Source organism: Poeciliopsis prolifica, unplaced genomic scaffold, assembly GCF_027474105.1.
Source record: "Poeciliopsis prolifica strain line A6 unplaced genomic scaffold, Auburn_PproV2 SCAFFOLD123, whole genome shotgun sequence".
NCBI lineage: Eukaryota > Metazoa > Chordata > Actinopteri > Cyprinodontiformes > Poeciliidae > Poeciliopsis > Poeciliopsis prolifica.
In genome coordinates this window covers 568,302-590,000 of record NW_026562498.1, presented here as the reverse complement: position 1 = coordinate 590,000, position 21,699 = coordinate 568,302, and the positions used below count along the sequence as shown (strand labels likewise).

At 49.7% G+C, this 21,699-nt stretch overlaps 3 pseudogenes; 1 reads left to right on the top strand and 2 right to left on the bottom strand.

The window, feature by feature from the left end:
- LOC129355008 (serine/threonine-protein kinase N2-like) overlaps window positions 1-8,353 on the bottom strand; it is a 13,042-nt pseudogene extending 4,689 nt beyond the window's left edge.
- An 811-nt stretch (window positions 8,354-9,164) lies between these two features.
- Window positions 9,165-13,968, top strand: LOC129355007 (protein SET-like; annotated as a pseudogene).
- A 2,237-nt stretch (window positions 13,969-16,205) lies between these two features.
- LOC129355006 (S-phase kinase-associated protein 2-like) lies at window positions 16,206-21,695 on the bottom strand (annotated as a pseudogene).
- Window positions 21,696-21,699: the final 4 nt, after the last annotated feature.

Below are 21,699 nucleotides of genomic sequence, written 5' to 3'. Positions count from 1 at the left end.
GGCAGAGTTCTGGCTGCAGAACCCCGAGATCCACAAAATATTACAGCTTTAAAGTTTAAAGTTGCAGGAATCAGCCAAAACATTATGACCAGCGGATCCTCCCGGGTCCGTTGAGTTCTGGTGGTTCGGTTCCTGATCAGATAATCTGGTTTATTAATCCAGATTACAGAACCGGACCAGCCCAATAACATGAACTGCTGAGGGATTTAATCCTCGTTACTCGCAGAACTCAGCTGACCGGTTTGATAGAGACTCACTGCGGCGCCGGCCGGGCCGAATCGGACCTTCTGGGCTTCAGGCTGCTCTTCCAGTTGGGAGACTTTTCCTGAAGGAAATCAGGGAGAAACTGAAAGTCAGTAAATGTTTGTCTGTGACGATAACTTCATGGTTGCTCTCAGACCTGCACGGCGTCTTTCGTCTCCTGCCTGGGACGCGGCGATCCTCTGCTGGACGCAGATCTGACAGGAAACAGATTCATCAGCTCTGACCGCGATCCAGAGGATCTCCGACGGATCCGACTCACCGTGGCGGCGAGCCGCTGGACGCCGCGGCGCCGGGAGCCGGCAGCGGCGGGCTCAAGGCTTCCAGGGAGCTGCATGGCGGCAGGAAGCTCATCATCAGACGACCCCATGTGGCGAAGTTCAGGTTCATCTGAGACGCCCGCAGGAAGTTCCTCCCTGGGACAAAAGGTGACATCACAGGTCTGCTGGTCACTGATTGGCCAGGGGGCGGAGTCACCGGTTCTGTCACAACTCGTTACAAGAACCCAACGTCATCAGCGACCGAGAAGAAAATCCAAACCCAAAGTGACTCTGCTAGTGCTGCTGGTTCAGGTCCAAACAAAGTCCTGGACAAACTTTCCATTAATCCGCTAAAAGCGAAGCTAACATCTCCGTTAGCACTTAGCTTCCCCCAAATACATTTTCCCACAAACATTTTAAATCAACTGAAAGTTTATCAGAGAGTAAAGTTTGACCTTCCTGCTGAAAATTAAAGTTTTCAGACACAAAGGAACCAAAGAGGGTGTTGAACCCGGGGCGGCCATGTATAACCCGGGGCGGCCATGTCTAACCCGGGGCGGCCATGTCTAACCCGGGGCGGCCATGTCGATGGCGGGGCGGCCATGTCGATGGCGGGGCAGCCATATCGATGGTGGGGCGGCCATGTCGATGGCGGGGCGGCCATGTCGATGGCGGGGCGGCCATGTCTAACCCGGGGCGGCCATGTCTAACCCGGGGCGGCCATGTCTAACCCGGGGCGGCCATGTCGATGGCGGGGCGGCCATGTCGATGGCGGGGCGGCCATGTCTAACCCGGGGCGGCCATGTCGATGGCGGGGCGGCCATGTCTAACCCGGGGCGGCCATGTCTAACCCGGGCGGCCATGTCGATGGCGGGGCGGCCATGTCGATGGCGGGGCGGCCATGTCTAACCCGGGGCGGCCATGTCTAACCCGGGGCGGCCATGTCGATGGCGGGGCGGCCATGTCTAACCCGGGGCGGCCATGTCTAACCCGGGGCGGCCATGTCGATGGCGGGGCGGCCATGTCGATGGCGGGGCGGCCATGTCTAACCCGGGGCGGCCATGTCTAACCCGGGGCGGCCATGTCGATGGCGGGGCGGCCATGTCTAACCCGGGGCGGCCATGTCTAACCCGGGGCGGCCATGTCTAACCCGGGGCGGCCATGTCGATGGCGGGGCGGCCATGTCTAACCCGGGGCGGCCATGTCTAACCCGGGGCGGCCATGTCTAACCCGGGCGGCCATGTCGATGGCGGGGCGGCCATGTCGATGGCGGGGCGGCCATGTCTAACCCGGGGCGGCCATGTTGAGGTCTGCAGCCTCTGTACGCGGCGCTCACTCTGAACGCTGCATTTGTTTAGACAGAAATGTCTTTGTGCCATTAGCAAAGCAAAAGGTTGAATGGACAATAAAAATAGTCTAAAGTCTAAATGTCCTGAACGCATCAGGACATGTTAGGGCCATTTTCACCTTTCTCCATGGACATGGTCAATACATGCACTTTAGTTTAGTTTTGTTCACAACACTGAACCTGTATTGTATTGTATTTATTATTGGGTAGTTTAAGGTTTTAGCTCTGCTACTCTGGTAGCCAAGTAACGACATTTCGTTGTCAAGATTCACCTTGAGTTTTTTTTTGTACAATGACAATAAAGGAAGTCTAAGTCTAAGTCTACCTTTCTCCTTGGGGAAAATCCTCATCTGCCTCTGCAGTTTGGACGGACGCTCGATGACGGGATTGATGAACGTCACCTGGAAAGAAAACCAGGATCTGATCAAAGTTTCAGGACTGAAATGAAACATTTGCAGTTATGAAATTCAACACGATTCATTTTCAAACTGACAAAAGTCCAACCATCGTCTGCAGCTCTTCATCTCTACAGGTGTAAACAGGTGGGGTCGGGGTCAGTCAGGGGTCACTGAGAGGTCATTCAGGGGTCACATGTGTTCAACTACTTGTCACAAACTGCTGCAGCTTTTATTCAACGTTCAGTTAACTGAACTGAGCTGAGTTATGCAGACGATGTGGCGATATATTGGATCATGGAGGTTCTGGATTCTGATCAGCTGGTTCTGCTGCTAAAGAGAACCCGACCCTGGTTCTGTACAACTGGACCTGGAACCGGGAAGAAGCCGAACCTCGATGAAGACGATTCCCTGAGGCTCCAGCTGCAGACACATGCCGTGTCTGCGGTTGTCCAGGAAGTCCTCCAGGCGCAGGAACTTGACGGCGCTCAGCCCGCCAGTCCCTCCGGTACACCGCCACCTCCAGCTCCCTGGACTGGACCAGAACCAGCACCACAGTCAGCACCACAGTCAGCACCACAGTCAGCACCGGTTCTGCTCCGACTGGAAAATTATTCTCTGGTTCGGATCAGAACCAGAACCACCAGTGTACTGACCCGCTCCAGCTCGGTGCTGAAGTTCTGGCCCCAGGCCTCCTTGCCCTGCGGCCTCCAGTGAGTCCGGCCCATGACCCGGTTGTCGACCTTCAGGACGGCGCTGACCTCCGCTGGAACAGACAGGAGGAGAAACCGGCTCAGTCCGGATGTTCTGGACGGTTCTGCTCAGATCCAATGAGCCACGGCGCTTTGGATCTGACGGGAAACGAACCAAAACCAAAACCTGACAGGGAACATCGATCAGGTTTTAGTTTGGACTTTCTCCGACATTCCCAACAGAACCAGAACCAACGTCAGAGAATCATTAATGTCTCCGGACAGCACGTTCCTTACAGGACAGTTCGTCCGACTTCCCCGTCTTCCCGTTGGCGCTCCGTACAGAACCCTTCACCTTCATGGGCTTCCCGGAGAAGCGGGCGGCGCTGCGGCCCGGAACGTCCTCCAGCAGGTCCTGGACGCCCATCAGGCAAACCTCCAGCCGACCTGCAGGACGACAGCAGCCGGTCAGACTCGCCGCGTCGGGTCCAGCTGCGACTCGCTCGGTTGATCCCGAGGTTTGACCCGAACGCCGAGGAGGTTCAGGGTTCAACCCGGGAACCACCTCTGAGGAACTGGCAGGACATCGGGAGACGCTGAGCGAGAGGAAACCCTCGCCAAACAGGAAGTCATGAGTCCTGTGGAAAATACTGGACCTGTTAGACTGGCCGGTCTGAAGAAGGAGGAAGAGGAAGATGATGAGGAAGGTGACGGAGCGGCGGACTGTTTCTTCGGCGTTCCGCGGGACGGACTGATTCCCGACGCCAGAGTTTCCATGATGGCGGCTCGCGTGGGATGATCCTCAGGAAGCTCAGCGAGCCGCCGCTCGCTCCAGGGACAGACGCAGGAGGTCCACCTTCTGGGACGACTCCTGGACCCGGGCCTGGACCTGGAGGGACAGAACCCATCAGAACTGATCGGAACTGGTCAGAACCCATCAGAACTGATCAGAATCATCAGGTCAATGATCCCAGCGATTATGTTTGTATCTTTGCATTATTTTAAAAAGTGTCTTGAAAATGGACCGAATATTTATAGAAATAATAATCACACAAAATGTTTTTTCCTCCTTCCTGCTCAACTGCTGGCCAATCAAATTCCCTGACAGTGTTAGCTCCGCCCACCAAACGGTAAAAGCATCAGTAGCTCCGCCCACTAGTTCTTAAACTATTTAAATGAACATTAAGTATTTGCAGGTATACAAACATATTACAGTTAAAACAACTTCCTTATAATCATGAATAATTAACGGGTTTAAAGTCGGCATTTCTCAGCGTTCATTTATTTAATGACATGTTTATTGAATTTTGTCACTTTTGGGCCTTGATTTACACACATTCCACTGCAGTCAGACTTGGAATAGGCCATTAAAGCTGTACATCATCTAGTTATAATCAGAAAATATGATTAATATTCTGCCATGTTTCTACAAGCAGCACAACATGAGAGAAAGGATCAAGCTCTCCACAGCACACAGCAGGATCCCTGACCCGATCGGGCCGGTACCTGGGTCAGAACCCGCCGCTCCTTCCGGTCCACCAGCTTCTCCACGTTCCTGGCTCCTTCGGCGACGGCCGATTCGATCTTCATGCGGTGCAGCAGCTCGGCGACGCGCAGCTCTACCGGGCCGATGATCTCCTCGTCAGGACCTGGGACGGAGAGACGGCTCAGAGCCGGCCGGTCGGACCGGGTCCGGACCGGGTCTGGACCGGGTCCGGACCGGGACGGAAGCGGTTTGGTTACCGAGGGAAGCGGCCTCCTCCTGGGCCTGGCTGACTTTAACAATCTGCATCCTCAGCAGCTCGATCTTGGTCCGGCTGTCCTGGAGCATCTGCTGGGCCGTGGCCAGCATCTTCCGGTCCTGGAACGCAAACCGGACCGGTCACGGTTCTGGACCGCTGGGGACCGGGTCACGGTTCTGGACCGCTGGGACCGGGTCACGTTGAGGAGCTTTATTATGAAGGAGACAGGAAGTAGGTCTCACCTTGAAGGACCTGCTGCTGTAGGTCTGAATCATGTTCTCGGCGCCCTGCTTCACTTTGGTCTCCATGGTGAGTTTCTTCTTCAGCGTTCTGATGCGGCTGGGCAAGCGGTGATGTCACTTCCTCCCACTGACTCGGCTCTGATGATTGGTTCTCTTCCTCCTCTGGGACGGCCGCTTTCAAACGCACACAGTCAAACATTTAACTTTTCAATCTCCTGGTTGCTATGGTGATTCCCGCCTTACACGGGACACAGTGAGGAGGCGGAGCCTAAATTCACCAATAAGAATCAGTGGCTGAGTCAGCACAACATCAAATCAAAGTTGTGCTTCAGGGCTAAATATCCGCAACCCAAAATACCAGGTTGATGTAGCGCATTAGCATTAGCTTCTGCTAAACATCAGATTGGTGTAGCATGTTAGCATTAGCTTCTGCTAAATGTCATGTTGATGTAGCGCATTAGCTTCTTCTAAACATCAGGTTGGTGTAGCGTGTTAGCATTAGCTTCTGCTAAATGTCATGTTGATGTAGCGCATTAGCTTCTTCTAAACATCAGGTTGGTGTAGCGTGTTAGCATTAGCTTCTGCTAAACATCAGGTTGGTGTAGCGTTAGCATTAGCTTCTGCTAAACATCAGGTTGGTGTAGCATGTTAGCATTAGCTTCTGCTAAATGTCATGTTGATGTAGCGCATTAGCATTAGCTTCTGCTAAACATCAGATTGGTGTAGCATGTTAGCATTAGCTTCTGCTAAATGTCATGTTGATGTAGCGCATTAGCTTCTGCTAAACATCAGGTTGGTGTAGCGTGTTAGCATTAGCTTCTTCTAAACATCAGGTTGGTGTAGCGTGTTAGCATTAGCTTCTGCTAAACATCAGGTTGGTGTAGCGTGTTAGCATTAGCTTCTGCTAAACATCAGGTTGGTGTAGCGTGTTAGCATTAGCTTCTGCTAAACATCAGGTTGGTGTAGCGTGTTAGCATTAGCTTCTGCTAAACATCAGGTTGGTGTAGGGTGTTAGCATTAGCTTCTGCTAAACATCATGTTGATGTAGCGCATTAGCTTCTGCTAAACATCAGGTTGGTGTAGCGTGTTAGTATTAGCTTCTGCTAAACATCAGGTTGGTGTAGCATGTTAGCATTAGCTTCTGCTAAACAGGTTGGTGTAGCGTGTTAGCATTAGCTTCTGCTAAACATCAGGTTGGTGTAGCGTGTTACCATTAGCTTCTGCTAAACATCATGTTGATGTAGCGCATTAGCTTCTGCTAAACATCAGGTTGGTGTAGCGTGTTAGCATTAGCTTCTGCTAACATCAGGTTGGTGTAGCGTGTTAGCATTAGCTTCTGCTAAACATCAGGTTGGTGTAGCGTGTTTAGCATTAGCTTCTGCTAAACATCATGTTGATGTAGCGCATTAGCTTCTGCTAAACATCAGGTTGGTGTAGCGTGTTAGCATTAGCTTCTGCTAAACATCAGGTTGGTGTAGCGTGTTAGCATTAGCTTCTGCTAAACATCAGGTTGGTGTAGCGTTTTAGCATTAGCTTCTGCTAAACATCAGGTTGGTGTAGCGTGTTAGCATTAGCTTCTGCTAAACATCATGTTGATGTAGCGCATTAGCTTCTGCTAAACATCAGGTTGGTGTAGCGTGTTAGCATTAGCTTCTGCTAAACATCAGGTTGGTGTAGCGTGTTACCATTAGCTTCTGCTAAACATCAGGTTGGTGTAGCGTGTTAGCATTAGCTTCTGCTAAACATCAGGTTGGTGTAGCGTGCTAGCATTAGCTTCTGCTAAACATCAGGTTGGTGTAGCGTGTTACCATTAGCTTCTGCTAAACATCAGGTTGGTGTAGCGTGTTAGCATTAGCTTCTGCTAAATATCAGGTTGGTGTAGCGTGCTACCATTAGCTTCTGCTAAACATCAGGTTGGTGTAGCGTGTTAGCATTAGCTTCTGCTAAACATCAGGTTGGTGTAGCGTGCTAGCATTAGCTTCTGCTAAACATCATCTGGAAAGTCCTAGTTAAACTGCAAAGCTGGAAAATGGATCTCATAGTTGAATTGTTCTGATTTATTTGGGCTGAGCGGCTCAAGAACTTTTATAGCTGCTGCAGCGTTTACCTGTATGGTTGTCCTTCTCCGTTGCCATGGAGATGGCGTTGAGCTCCTGCAGCTGCAGGTGGAGCTGCTCCAGCTTGCGGTTGGATGCCTTCACCTCGCCGTCCACGGCGCCGCCCCGTCGGCTCGGGTACGCCCGCCGCATCCTCTCCGCCGCCTCCTTGATCTTCAGCTCCAGCTGGATCTCCTGCCGGACCTGCGCGCGGGCGTTCTCCAGTCGCTGCTGGAACTGCGGGTCCAGAATGTCCAGCTGCTGCTGCTGCTGCTGCTGCTGCTTCCCATCCTGACAGGAAACACACTGCTGCTGAGGCCAGGTCACTTCCTGTTGGACTGCAGCTGCTTTACTGTCCAGAATCCATTCAGATCTGAAACCTGATCTAAACCGAACCAGGATCTCTGAGAGAGAGACTACAGAAACCGATTTCTCCTCTGATACTTTGACTAGGCCATTAAGAACAGTCTGGAAACCCTCTCCTGCAACTTTGCAGAGGACCTTTGACCCTAGGAACAGGATGGGACCAAGAGATCAGAAATGAACCACATCCACTTATTGTAAAGTAAATGTCTCACTGTGTGGTTTTCATTAATCCACCTCAAACGTCTTCCTTCCACTAAACTTTCTATGATGATTCTCCTCATGGTTTCAGAATCAAAACAGTTTTTGCTCAGCAGGTTCAGATCATAGATGGATTAATATTCAAATATGAGGAACTGAATCCAGAAAAATCAAAGTTAATCAGCTGAATAAAAAACATCAGATTAAAGATTAAATGTCAACAAAAACAAGACAAATATTCTACTGGAGGATTTCTGCTGCTGTCGGTTCCGGACCTCCAGCTGGTTCCGAACTTTCAACCGGTTCTGGACCAGCTGGTTCCGAGCAGCCGGAAGTCGTTACACAGGTTGTCTCAGGTGTTTGTGTCAGGAAGACAAAGCCAGGTGAGGAGACAAACTGGACCAACAGGTAAATCCGCAGCAGCAGCTCTATGACTCCAGCCAGAACCTCGGTGACCCGGACCGGTTCTGATGGGCGACCAGAACCGGTTCGGGTCTGTAGGAACGGAGCCGGACTCACCTGAGGCGTCGGGGCTGACATGGCGGCCAGGTGCGCGGACGGACGCTCGGACTGATCTACCTGCTCAGGTGAGCTGACGGCCGCGGCTTCTTCCTCAGTCCGATGGAAACAAATCTGAGCGATAACTTTGAATCCGCGCTGACGTCACGACGCGCTGATTGGCCGCGCGGGCACATCGATGCACCTGCAGCCAATCAGATCGCAGCGCCGGGTGCACCTGCACAGGTGAGGCATTCCAGTCTCACAGCACTGAGTCATAGTAGGTCGGCACAGACGCAGAGCGGGCAGGTTAGCATTAGCTAACCTGCCCGCTAACTGTTCCGGTCAACAGTTCAGGAGGACCCATCAAGACTCGCACTGGGCCGTGACCGGGTCACATGACGTCACAGCAGCGGCACCTGAGCAGAAAACTGAAAGAAACAGAAATCTGTTTAAAATAATGACATCATTTCCTGCCGGAGGCTGGATCCTGAAGACTAGCTCAGCTAGTCCTCCTTCAGTCTGACCAGAAACACACTAAAGAGGAAATAAGTCTAATAGTAATGAGGTCAAAGGTCAGGGGTACAGCAGCTAACAGACCACACACATGCTGGTCACAAACTGCTCAGAGGCCTGCTGGGTCCAGTTTACTGGACCGGTTGAGAAACCCGGTTAGTTCAGCCCATGATTCTGTTTCAAACATCCAGATCAATAACTTTATCATCGCTCAGGTTTTTATCCGTCCGATTCTCAGACGGTTCTGAGCTTTTCCACAGAAAACATTTTGTTTTACTGCTGGATTTCAGAAGAAATAAAAACATTAGATCATTTTCAAGTCGCACATTCATTAGTGAGTCTGACATAAAAATATTAGAAATTTTATTATTAATGTTAAAGTTGTTATTTTTTTGTGTGAATCTGACGCTGATTTTCCCCTCTAATAAATACTATTTAAATATGTTTCAGTTCATATTTTCTGCTTCAGCTCTGATCCTGACCATGTCATGCAGTTCCCGTGGCGTCCACATCCCTCCGGCCGCCGGGGCAGCAGAGAGTCATAAATGTATTGACGGAGGCGGGTCGGTTTGTTCCCATCGTGGCGCTGCTGGCGGACTGTTGTTTGTGAGGTGAAGTAAGTTTTGTCGTCGGAGCAGAGATTTAACCCGCCGGGAGGAACTTCAGGTCTACAGAGCGTCGGAGAAGCGGCAGCATGTCGGCCTCAGCGGCTAAAGTGAGCAGGAAGGAGAATTCAAACCACGACGCAGGGACAGACCTCCGGTAATAACGGTTCTCCTCTCAGCGCCATTTTCAGCTGTTTACCGTCGTTATGCCGTCCTCACGGCCTCGGGACCCGCTGCTGGGCTCGGCTTAACCACATCCTGGCACTGAAAGCGCCTGGTTTCCAGAAACAGCCTCAGTTCGCTCAACATGTTGAGAGATTTAGTGATGCAGCTGCAGCTAGCTAACTAGCCTGGTTAGCCTCCGTTTCTACTAGCTTCTGCTAGCCTGTAGCCGTCAGTTTACAATAAAGCAGGCCAGCAGTTGCTCTCAGTTTGGCTCCTGAAAGCCGTTTAAATGAGCAGGTCGGGCTGATGCAGCGAGTTTGGGTCAGTGGGAGCTTTTATTAACAGTGAGGCGGCAGAAGGAGCCGCTGGCTGAGGACGCGGCTTCACACGGCAGCCCGTCTTTCATTCAAACCAGGCCGCCTTAAACGGCAACAGGAAGGAGGGGGGTGGAGGGCCGTCTGCGGGGGGAACCCACGATCTGCAGCGTGGAAAACCCCCAGGAGGAGGGAATGTCTGCAGGCCCTGGGAGTCTGTCCTGATGCCTGTCCTCCAGGGACATGGACATGTGGACATATAAGAACAAAGAGCAACAGGCAATAACAAGAAATACTGGACAGTTATTGAACAAGCAGAGAATCTGGACGTTTATTTATATAAATGTGTGTTTGTGCGTTTGAAAAATCTATTTCCAGTAATTCCAAATAAAACTGCAGACACTTGAGTTTTATTTGGTTTTATTTGTGTTCAGGATGTGGCGATCTGAGCTCAGCAGCTGCTGCCCAATCATTTCCTAATCCTGGATCAATAAGTTCATGTGAAACTGCAGTAAAGTTCAAATACTCTGAAATGAAAAGTTTGATTCATGTAGAAAGTCTTGTTTACATTTAATATTTAGAAAATCCACCCAGTAGATCTTTGACAGTATAACAGGCTGAGGATGTTTATTACATTTCCAAAATGTTTTGTTTTAAACATTTGGATCTGCAATTAATTTCTCGTATTTTACTGGGATTTCATGTCCTGCATCTTGATGCTTTGTGTTCAGAGAAAGAGCAGCAGGAGGCGATCGAACACATTGATGAAGTACAGAACGAAATCGACAGGTGAGTTGGAACCGCCGCGTCGCGCTGGAAACCGTTGACTCTTCTGACACGCTGATTGTTTTCCAGATTAAACGAACAGGCCAGTGAAGAAATTTTAAAAGTAGAGCAGAAGTACAACAAATTACGCCAGCCGTTCTTTCAGAAGAGATCAGAGCTCATCGCCAAAATCCCAAACTTCTGGGTCACAACGTTCGTCAACCATCCACAAGGTAAACTTCTGGTTCTGGTTCCGGTTCTGGTTCCGGTTCCTCCTGTAGCAACAGATAAAAACTCCCGTCTGTCTGCTGCTTGTAGTTTCGGCTCTTCTGGGGGAGGAAGATGAAGAAGCTCTTCATTATCTGTCCAAGGTGGAGGTCACAGAGTTCGAGGACATCAAGTCTGGATACAGAATAGATTTTGTGAGTCTCAGGTTGGTTCTGTTGGTTTGTTCTGGAGCTGATGATGATTTCTGATCCACCTGTTCTCCCCTGTGTCCCTGCAGTCCTTCGACGAGAATCCGTACTTTGAGAACAAAGTTCTGTCCAAAGAGTTTAACGTGAACGAGGGCGGAGATCCGGTTTCCAAATCCACCGAGATCAAATGGAAAACTGGAAAGGTGCGTTTGCTCCGGCCAAAGAAATAGAAATAAATGTCTTTATGAGTTTTATGTAAACATGTAGTTTTTCAACTCTATGTTTTGAGCAGGAAGGTCAGTTAGCTTAACCATTATGTAACTAAGAAATCCATTTTTTTAGTTCATTTGTTTTGTTTCATCAAAGTTTCAAAAATTCACCTTGAAAATTCTTAGTGTTTAAATTTTCTTGAGGGAAAAGTTAACAAATCCTGTTCCGGGTTTTCTTTTGAACCCGACACTGGTCATACTGGTCATACTGGTTACACTGGTTACACTGGTTATACTGGTTACACTGGTTATACTGGTTATACCGGTTATACCGGTTACACTGGTTATACTGGTTACACAGGTTACACTGGTTACACTGGTTACACAGGTTACACTGGTTATACTGGTTATACTGGTTACACTGGTTATACTGGTTATACAGGTTACACTGGTTATACTGGTTATACTGGTTATACAGGTTACACTGGTTATACTGGTTATACAGGTTACACTGGTTATACTGGTTATACTGGTTATACTGGTTACACTGGTTACACAGGTTATACTGGTTATACTGGTTACACAGGTTACACAGGTTATACTGGTTATACTGGTTATACAGGTTACACTGGTTATACTGGTTATACTGGTTATACAGGTTACACAGGTTATACTGGTTATACTGGTTACACAGGTTACACTGGTTATACTGGTTATACTGGTTACACAGGTTATACTGGTTATACTGGTTACACAGGTTATACTGGTTATACAGGTTACACAGGTTATACTGGTTATACTGGTTATACAGGTTACACAGGTTATACTGGTTATACTGGTTATACAGGTTACACAGGTTATACTGGTTATACTGGTTACACAGGTTACACTGGTTATACTGGTTATACAGGTTATACAGGTTACACAGGTTATACAGGTTACACAGGTTATACTGGTTATACTGGTTACACAGGTTACACAGGTTATACTGGTTACACTGGTTACACAGGTTATACTGGTTACACAGGTTACACTGGTTATACTGGTTATACTGGTTATACAGGTTACACAGGTTATACTGGTTACACTGGTTACACAGGTTATACTGGTTATACTGGTTACACAGGTTACACTGGTTATACTGGTTATACTGGTTATACAGGTTACACAGGTTATACTGGTTACACTGGTTACACAGGTTATACTGGTTATACTGGTTACACAGGTTACACAGGTTATACTGGTTACACTGGTTATACTGGTTATACAGGTTACACTGGTTATACTGGTTACACTGGTTACACAGGTTATACTGGTTACACTGGTTACACAGGTTATACTGGTTACACAGGTTACACAGGTTATACTGGTTACACAGGTTACACTGGTTATACTGGTTACACTGGTTACACAGGTTATACTGGTTACACAGGTTACACAGGTTATACTGGTTACACAGGTTACACAGGTTATACTGGTTACACTGGTTACACAGGTTACACTGGTTATACTGGTTACACTGGTTACACTGGTTATACTGGTTACACTGGTTACACAGGTTATACTGGTTACACAGGTTACACAGGTTATACTGGTTACACAGGTTACACAGGTTATACTGGTTATACTGGTTACACAGGTTATACTGGTTACACAGGTTACACTGGTTATACTGGTTATACTGGTTACACAGGTTATACTGGTTATACAGGTTACACAGGTTATACTGGTTACACTGGTTACACAGGTTATACTGGTTATACTGGTTACACAGGTTACACAGGTTATACTGGTTATACTGGTTATACTGGTTATACAGGTTACACTGGTTATACTGGTTATACTGGTTATACTGGTTACACTGGTTATACTGGTTATACTGGTTACACAGGTTATACTGGTTATACTGGTTATACTGGTTACACAGGTTATACTAGTTATACTGGTTACACTGGTTACAATGGTTATACTGGTTACACTGGTTATACTGGTTATACTGGTTATCTGTACAGCCTCCCCCTCCCCGTCTTAAAAAGAGGCTATTCTGATGGCTAATCCATCAGGATTGGCTCAATCTGGGGCTATTGGGGCTTTTTGAAGGGCAGGTCTGTTGTGCTTGGGGTGACAATCATCACTAACATGTAGCATTGACCTTTGACCTCTGGGTTGTGCAGGACCTGACCAAACGGAGCGGCCAGACGCCGAACAAAGCTGGGAAGAAGCGTCAGCACGAGGAGCCGGAGAGCTTCTTCACCTGGTTCACCCGACCACTCAGACGCCGGCGCCGACGAGCTGGGAGAGGTCATCAAGGACGACATCTGGCCCAACCCGCTGCAGTACTACCTGGTAGGTGCAGGGGCGCTGTAAGCTGCTGGGTATGCAGTCATACCGCTCTGACCGTCTGCCTCTTCCAGGTCCCTGACATGGAGGATGAGGAGGGTGAGGACGATGAAGAGGGAGGACGAGGAAGTCTGGAGGACATCGACGAGGGCGAGGAAGAGGGAAGGCAAGACGAAGATGGAGAAGGTGGAAGACGGAGAGGTGAGAGCGTCGTCATGGTTACGGCCCTCCACAGCAAGCACCACGCCGTTGCTATTGGAGACCGATCTGTGGTTGGTATGGCAACCATCTTTAAAACTGGGAGTCTGGGTTTAAAGCTGTTTCCAGAACCGGTCAGAACCGAGAACTGAAGAACCGAAGCCTGGTCTTGTGAGCGACCGGCCACTATGGTCCGGTTCTGCTGGACCCGGTTTCTGTCTCTGACCCGGTTCTGCTCTGACCCGGTTCTGCTCTGACCCGTTCTGCTCTGACCCGTTTGCTGGACCCTAACCTCGTGTCTCTGTCCTTCGTGTCCTTCAGGACGACGGTGAGGACGACTGAAGCGTCTCGGCGCCGTTCCTCCCGCTGTGACCCCGTCTGGGGGAGGGAGGGGGGAGGGGATTTGTAAAATATTTTTTCTGTTTCTAATATTTTTCCTCCTGTGTGTCGTCGACCCGTCGGCGCCGGCCCGGCTCCCGGCCCCAGGCCCCAGGCCCGGCCCCAGGCCCGGCCCCAGGCCCGGCCACGGCCCGGCTCAGGCCCGCCCCAGGCCCCCAGGCCCGGCCCCAGGCCCATGCCCGGCCCAGCCCCAGGCCCCGGCCCCAGGCCCGGCCCCAGCCCGGCCCCAGGCCCCCAGGCCCCAGGCCCGGCCCGGCCCGGCCCCCAGGCCCCAGGCCCCAGGCCCGGCCCCCAGGCCCGGCCCCCGGCCCGGCTCCAGGCCCGGCCCCAGGCCCCAGGCCCCAGCCCAAGGCCCGGCCCCCGGCCCCAGGCCCGGCCCCAGGCCCGGCCCCAGCCCCCCCCGGCCCCCAGGCCCCAGGCCCTGGCCCCATGCCCCAGGCCCCGGCTCCAGGCCCGGCCCAGGCCCCAGGCCCCAGGCCCGGCCCCCGGCCCGGCTCCAGGGCCCTCCCCAGGCCCCAGCCCCAGGCCCGGCTCCAGGCCCGGCCCCAGGCCCCGGCCCCAGGCCCCAGGCCCCAGGCCCCAGGCCCGGCCCAGGCCCCAGGCCCCAGGCCCGGCCCCAGCCCCAGGCCCGCCCCAGGCCCCAGGCCCCAGGCCCCAGGCCCGGCTCCAGGCCCGGCTCCAGGCCCGGCCCGGCATCGTCTCCAGACGCACCAGAAAAACAAGGATAACTTTGTAGCATTCTGCACGTCATTTCCTGTAGATTAAAGACGCGTCCGTTAGTTTGGTCCAGATGGCGTTTCTGTTGTGTTTCTGCTAATAAGCCATGGTGCCGTGAGAACGTCCTCATCCTAGCATCTTTAGCCACTTTTCTATATACTATATAATGTATATTGTATGGGGTGGTGGTGGAGGCTCTCCATGAAGCAGCACCAGCTCGTTCCTCAGTCTATACATGTTTCCGGCTCAGAAGCCAGTTCGGTTCGTTTCCGGCTCGACCGCTTCTCCCACAAACACATGAAATCCTTTTTTGTCTGTTTTAATAAAAAAAAAATAAATCTGGAGTCTGGTTCTGAACTCATTTGTTACTGATCCGATTTGACCCTGAAGTAAATCTCAGATTGGAACGAATCTGCCGGTCCAGAACGCCAAGACGTTCAGTCGCATCAGCTTTTCTATAGTAACTGGCTTTCTGATGTGACCTGAACGGAACCGGTCCGGTTCGACATGTCCGCCTCACTGGAAGTGACTTTTCTAATAAACCAATATGGCCGATCCAACCCGGGGTGTGGCGCTTTATTTTCCTCTGATTCTGGTGGAAACCCGGACCACCCAGAAACCTGGACCACCGGCACCCCGGACCTGGATTCTGGACCACCCGGACCCGGACTACTGGCACCCGGGTGCTTATGAGATAGAGGTTCATTTTATATGGTCATATTTTCATAATGAAGCTCCAAATTAAAGCAGTTTAATGTTTAGGTAATATTCAGATACAAGATTAATGTTGAGCTGGCAGAATATTAATATTGAACAATAATTTAACTTCATATTAATATTTACATTTAGCTTCAATAGTTTGGAGGCTAAATGTTGGAAACCTGACGTGTATTTATGAAACTTCATGTTTCAGTTCCAAATCCAGATAAATGATTTACTTCAATATTCAGTTTGAAGTAAATCATTTTACTGATAATATTCTGAATATTAGTGAACCAAATGTTTGAAGTTAAATATTTTAGTTTGAAATCATAAATTATACAACAGACTCATTTTTCCTTCTGTCTAAAATAATCCAGATTATTTGATAAATTTTGGACCTCCTCCGGTTCCCCACCTGGAAATGACGTCACACTCAGACCAGGAAATGACGTCACACTCAGACAGGAAATGACGTCACACTCAGGCCCAAACAGCTTCCAGGGTTTAATACAAACACGATTCAGATAAAATCAGTCAACATTTTCAAATATATAAAACTGGGTCGGAACCGAACGGATCGCTTTTGGACCCGTCGGAACCAGAACTTCCTCTTCCATTAAAACTGTTCAGTGATTCCAGCGTTGAGTCATTATTACAGCAGAGAGCCAGAACTTTCACATCATCAGAACCGGCAGAGTCCAACAGCGCCGGGTCCACCATCTGACCTGGGTACCAGGGAACACCCGAACACAACCAAACCCTCAGGTCCGGTCAGAACCGGACTTCAGTCTGCAGCCGCGGCCCCACATGTGCGGTCGGGCTGGGCGGCGCCGGCCGGAGTGGGCCGGGCCACGGCGGAGAACGGCCGGCGTTGATGGCGAGACGCGGCGAGTCGTCCTGCAGCGCCGCCAGCTGGCCGTCCTGGACCAGACCGAACACGTCCAGGAACCGCAGAGACGGGATCTCCTTCCCGAGGTCACTGCGGACAGAACCAGAACCGGGTCAGAAACCAGAACACCGGCTGAGCATTAAACTATTCTACGACGTCCAGAACCTTTGGAAGCCGCTTCTGGTTCCGGTCCAAACTCACCAACCGGGTCAGAACAGAAGCTTTTACTGATTATTCCAGTTAGATCTGAAAAGTGTGGCCTGTCTTTTAATCATCCCCCCACCAAGTCAGAGGCAGGAAGAAGGGCTGCACTTTGACTAGGCCGCCAGCGACTCACCACAGTGCCGCCAGGTGGATGTGGTAGCAGCGGCTCAGCGACAGGTGGAGCAGCTCTTCAGCCGCTTCAGAACCAGGAAGCTGTCGGCCGTCAGCAGCGTGCTGTCGCTGCAACCAGAGAGTCCGTCAGAACCAGAACCAGAACCAGCCACACAGAGCAGCAGCAGAAGCCACGCCACCGCTCTCACCTGAGATCCAACGTCTGCAGGTCCGGACATCGCGTCCACCAGAACCTTCACATCTGGAACAAACAGGGGAACTGATTCAGTGGGACAGAAGAACTGTTCACCCAAAATAGAACTGTTCACCCCAAATAGAACTGTTCACCCAAAATAGAACTGTTCATCAGACTGAGATGATCTGGTGAAGAACTGAATCACAAAGCAGGTAAAACCGTCAGCCAGCTCTAGTTAAAGCCAGGCCAGAGCTGAAGTTCTGACCCGGTTCCGGCCCAGTGTTCTGACCGGGTTCTGACCCCGGTTCCGGCTCCTCACCGTCCAGCACCAGGCTGTCCCGGTACCGCTCAGGTTGAGGTGTGTGACGGAGGGGCTCAGGTTCTCCACCAGGTTCTGGACGTGGTTCCTGCTGAAGCCGCACCAGGAAATGTTGAGCTGCTCCAACCTGAAGCGGAACACAGAGCGGGTCAGAACCGGGACCTGTCCGGTCGGCCCGAACGGAGCCGGTTCTGACCTGCGGCAGGAGTCCAGCATGGCGGCCAGAGCGGCGGCGGAGAGACGGAGCAGCCGCTCAGGTTGAGGTGCAGCAGGTCCGGGTTCTGGCCAGGCAGCTACAGAGCGGGACCGACAGAACCGTCAGAACCAGTTCTACCTACGACCCGGCTCCGGCCCGGTTACCTGAGGACGTCGTCGGACAGCGGCGCAGCGCCTCCAGCTGAGGCGGCGCAGCCGGCTGCAGCGGCAGACGACGCTGCGCAGCGCCGAGGGAGAAAACACGGAACCGGACAGGTCCAGATCCACCAGCTGGAGCCGCCTGCAGAACCAGAACCAGGAGTCACCAGAAGCACAACTGCAGCCACAGAAACGTTCAGCATCCACTGGAACAGCTCTGAAGGTGCAGCCTGCTTTTACATCCAACCCATAATGCTGAACATGCAGAATGGCCTAGTCAAAGTCCAGAGCTGAACCCAGCTGAGGCAGGCTTTAAAGGCACGCCACACTTCAGATCTGATTATTTATCTTTGGGTTCATTAAGAACCCAGAGCAGAACCATGAACTGGGCCTTACTGGACCGCCTTCTGCCAGAGCAGAACCAGGAGGAAGTTCTGGACTCACCCGGGTTCTGAGAGGTCCGGTTTCCTCAACAAACGCTCGCGGGCAGCGCAAGCCTCTGGACCCCGGTCCTCAGGACCAAGCGCAGAGCCGGGCCCGTTTGGGTCAGGCCCTCCAGGTCCACACTGACCCACAGGACTCGTCCAGCCTGCAGAACCAGAACCAGAACCCGGCCGGGTGCATATGGAGCCGTTCTGTTACTGGGAAGACTGGGACTGAAGAGCCTTTCAAATTAAAAGCCCACATTTTCACACACTCAGCTTCAACTGGATTCCAATAATCGATTATTCTGACGATTAATTGGATGAAAAAAAATATCACTTTTTCATCAAACCATTTAAAATATAACAACAGAAACGCATTAAAATAAAATAACATCAATTTAATGAAAATGAATTTTATTGCCTGAAGAACAACACAGGCAGAGCAGCTCTGCTGATTGATTACTGATCAATCTCTGCTGATTGATTACTGATCAATCTCTGCTGATTGATTACTGATCAATCTCTCTGCTGATTGATTACTGATCAATCTCTGCTGATTGATTACTGATCAATCTCTGCTGATTGATTACTGATCAATCTCTCTGCTGATTGATTACTGATCAATCTCTGCTGATTGATTACTGATCAATCTCTGCTGATTGATTACTGATCAATCTCTCTGCTGATTGATTACTGATCAATCTCTGCTGACTGATTACTGATCATCTCTGCTGATTGATTATGATCAATCTCTCTGCTGATTGATTACTGATCAATCTCTCTGCTGATTGATTACTGATCAATCTCTCTGCTGATTGATTACTGATCAATCTCTCTGCTGATTGATTATTGATCAATCTCTCTGCTGATTGATTACTGATCAATCTCTCTACTGATTGATTACTGATCAATCTCTCTGCTGATTGATTACTGATCAATCTCTCTGCTGATTGATTACTGATCAATCTCTCTGCTGAATGATCAATCTCTGCTGATGATTACTGATCTGATCAATCTCTGACTGATTACTTACTGATCAATCTCTCTACTGATTGATTACTGATCAATCTCTCTGCTGATTGATATGAATCTCTCTGCTGATGATTATTGATCAATCTCTCTGCTGATTGATTATGATCAATCTCTCTATACTGATTGATTACTGATCAATCTCTCTGCTGATTGATTATTGATCAATCTCTCTGCTGATGATTACTGATCAATCTCTGCTGATTGATTACTGATCAATCTCTGCTGACTGATTACTGATCAATCTCTGCTGATTGATTACTGATCAATCTCTCTGCTGATTGATTACTGATCAATCTCTCTGCTGATGATTCCATCTCTCTGCTGATTGATTACTGATCAATCTCTCTGCTGATTGATTATTGATCAATCCTCTACTGATTAACTGATCAATCTCTACTGATCATTACTGATCTGATTGATGATCTGCATCTGATTATTGATCAATGATCTCTATGGGATTACTGATCAATCTCTCTAATGATTGATTACTGATCAATCTCTCTACTGATTGATTACTGATCAATCTCTCTGCTGATTGATTACTGATCATCTCTCTACTGATTGATTACTGATCAATCTCTCTACTGATTGATTACTGATCAATCTCTCTGCTGATTGATTACTGATCAATCTCTGCTGATTGATTACTGATCAATCTCTCTACTGATTATGATCAATCTCTCTACTGATTGATTACTGATCAATCTCTCTACTGATTGATTACTGATCAATCTCTCTACTGATTGATTACTGATCAATCTCTCTACTGATTGATTACTGATCAATCTCTCTGCTGATTGATTACTGATCAATCTCTCTGCTGATTGATTACTGATCAATCTCTCTGCTGATTGATTACTGATCAATCTCTCTACTGATTGATTACTGATCAATCTCTCTACTGATTGATTACTGATCAATCTCTCTACTGATTGATTACTGATCAATCTCTCTGCTGATTGATTACTGATCATCTCTCTACTGATTGATTACTGATCAATCTCTCTACTGATTGATTACTGATCAATCTCTCTACTGATTGATTACTGATCAATCTCTCTGCTGATTGATTATTGATCAATCTCTCTACTGATTGATTACTGATCAATCTCTCTGCTGATTGATTATTGATCAATCTCTCTGCTGATTGATTACTGATCAATCTCTCTGCTGATTGATTACTGATCAATCTCTCTGCTGATTGATTATTGATCAATCTCTCTGCTGATTGTTACTGATCAATCTCTGCTGATTGATTACTGATCAATCTCTCTGCTGATTGATTACTGATCAATCTCTCTACTGATTGATTACTGATCAATCTCTCTACTGATTGATTACTGATCAATCTCTCTACTGATTGATTACTGATCAATCTCTCTAATGATTGATTACTGATCAATCTCTCTAATGATTGATTACTGATCAATCTCTCTACTGATTGATTACTGATCAATCTCTGCTGATTGATTACTGATCAATCTCTGCTGATTGATTACTGATCAATCTCTCTGCTGATTGATTACTGATCAATCTCTCTACTGATTGATTACTGATCAATCTCTCTACTGATTGATTACTGATCAATCTCTCTACTGATTGATTACTGATCAATCTCTCTACTGATTGATTACTGATCAATCTCTCTAATGACTGATTACTGATCAATCTCTCTAATGATTGATTACTGATCAACTGGAAAAGTGATTGATTGGAGATTCTCTGCTCAGCAGATTTTATTAGTTAACTGATTGATCCAACCAGCACAAACTGAACTGATCATAACAATGAGTGGAAACTGAGCAGTGACGATGTTGTGACCCATCAGAACCGGTTCGGGACTCACGCCAGGCGGCGCCACCGGCGGCAGACCGCAGAAACCCGCAGCAGGTCCCGCAGCGGGAGGCCGCCGCAGATCCGCAGCAGCAGCTCGTCCGGCAGGTGATCCAGGAAACACCTGCAGGGAAACAGCTGGAGTTACAACTGGACCCACCTTCCCGAACGACAACCGGGCCGGATCCCACCTGAGCCGGACCGCAGCCTCCTCCGGGACCTCCGGGCCAGGACGAACCGGTCCTCCCGGTCCTCCCGGTTCTCCTTGCCCAGGCAGGCCGGCCAGGGCTGCTTGGGCCGCGGGGAGCGCAGCAGCACCAGGTCGGTCGGAGTGGACTCGGAACCGAGGCTCTTCCGCTTGATGCCGAACCGCGTCTGGCAGCAGAGCTCCTGCAGGGGAAGGCTGCAGGCCAGGTCAGAGGTCACAGTCAGAACACACGGGATGGTCCAGACCGCCGAGGCGCCGCCATGTTGGTACCGGAGCAAACCCGGAGGAAACCCGGAGGAAAGCGCGCCATGTCGGCAGGAGGCCTCCAGTCCGCCCCGCCGGTTCTTACTGGTTTAATTTACTGGTTTAATTTACTGGTTTAATTTACTGGTTTAACTGGATCAGGCGGACTGGGAGGAACAATGAGCTCAGATTACCGCCTCACTTCATCCCACAGATTATTCATCTGAGCGGCTCGCGGTTCCTCCACAATAAAACGTCAGGAAGGTGAAACCAAACCTACCTGTCCTCAGAACATCCCGCTGTTCCCGCTCATCCCGATAATCCGCCGTTAAATCCCGGATTTCACCACAAATGTCTTTCTGCGCTCCAAACTTAGACTCTTTAAACCTGCCGCCACCGCACACGCGCCCTGTTTTCATGACGTGGTGACGTGTCATCACA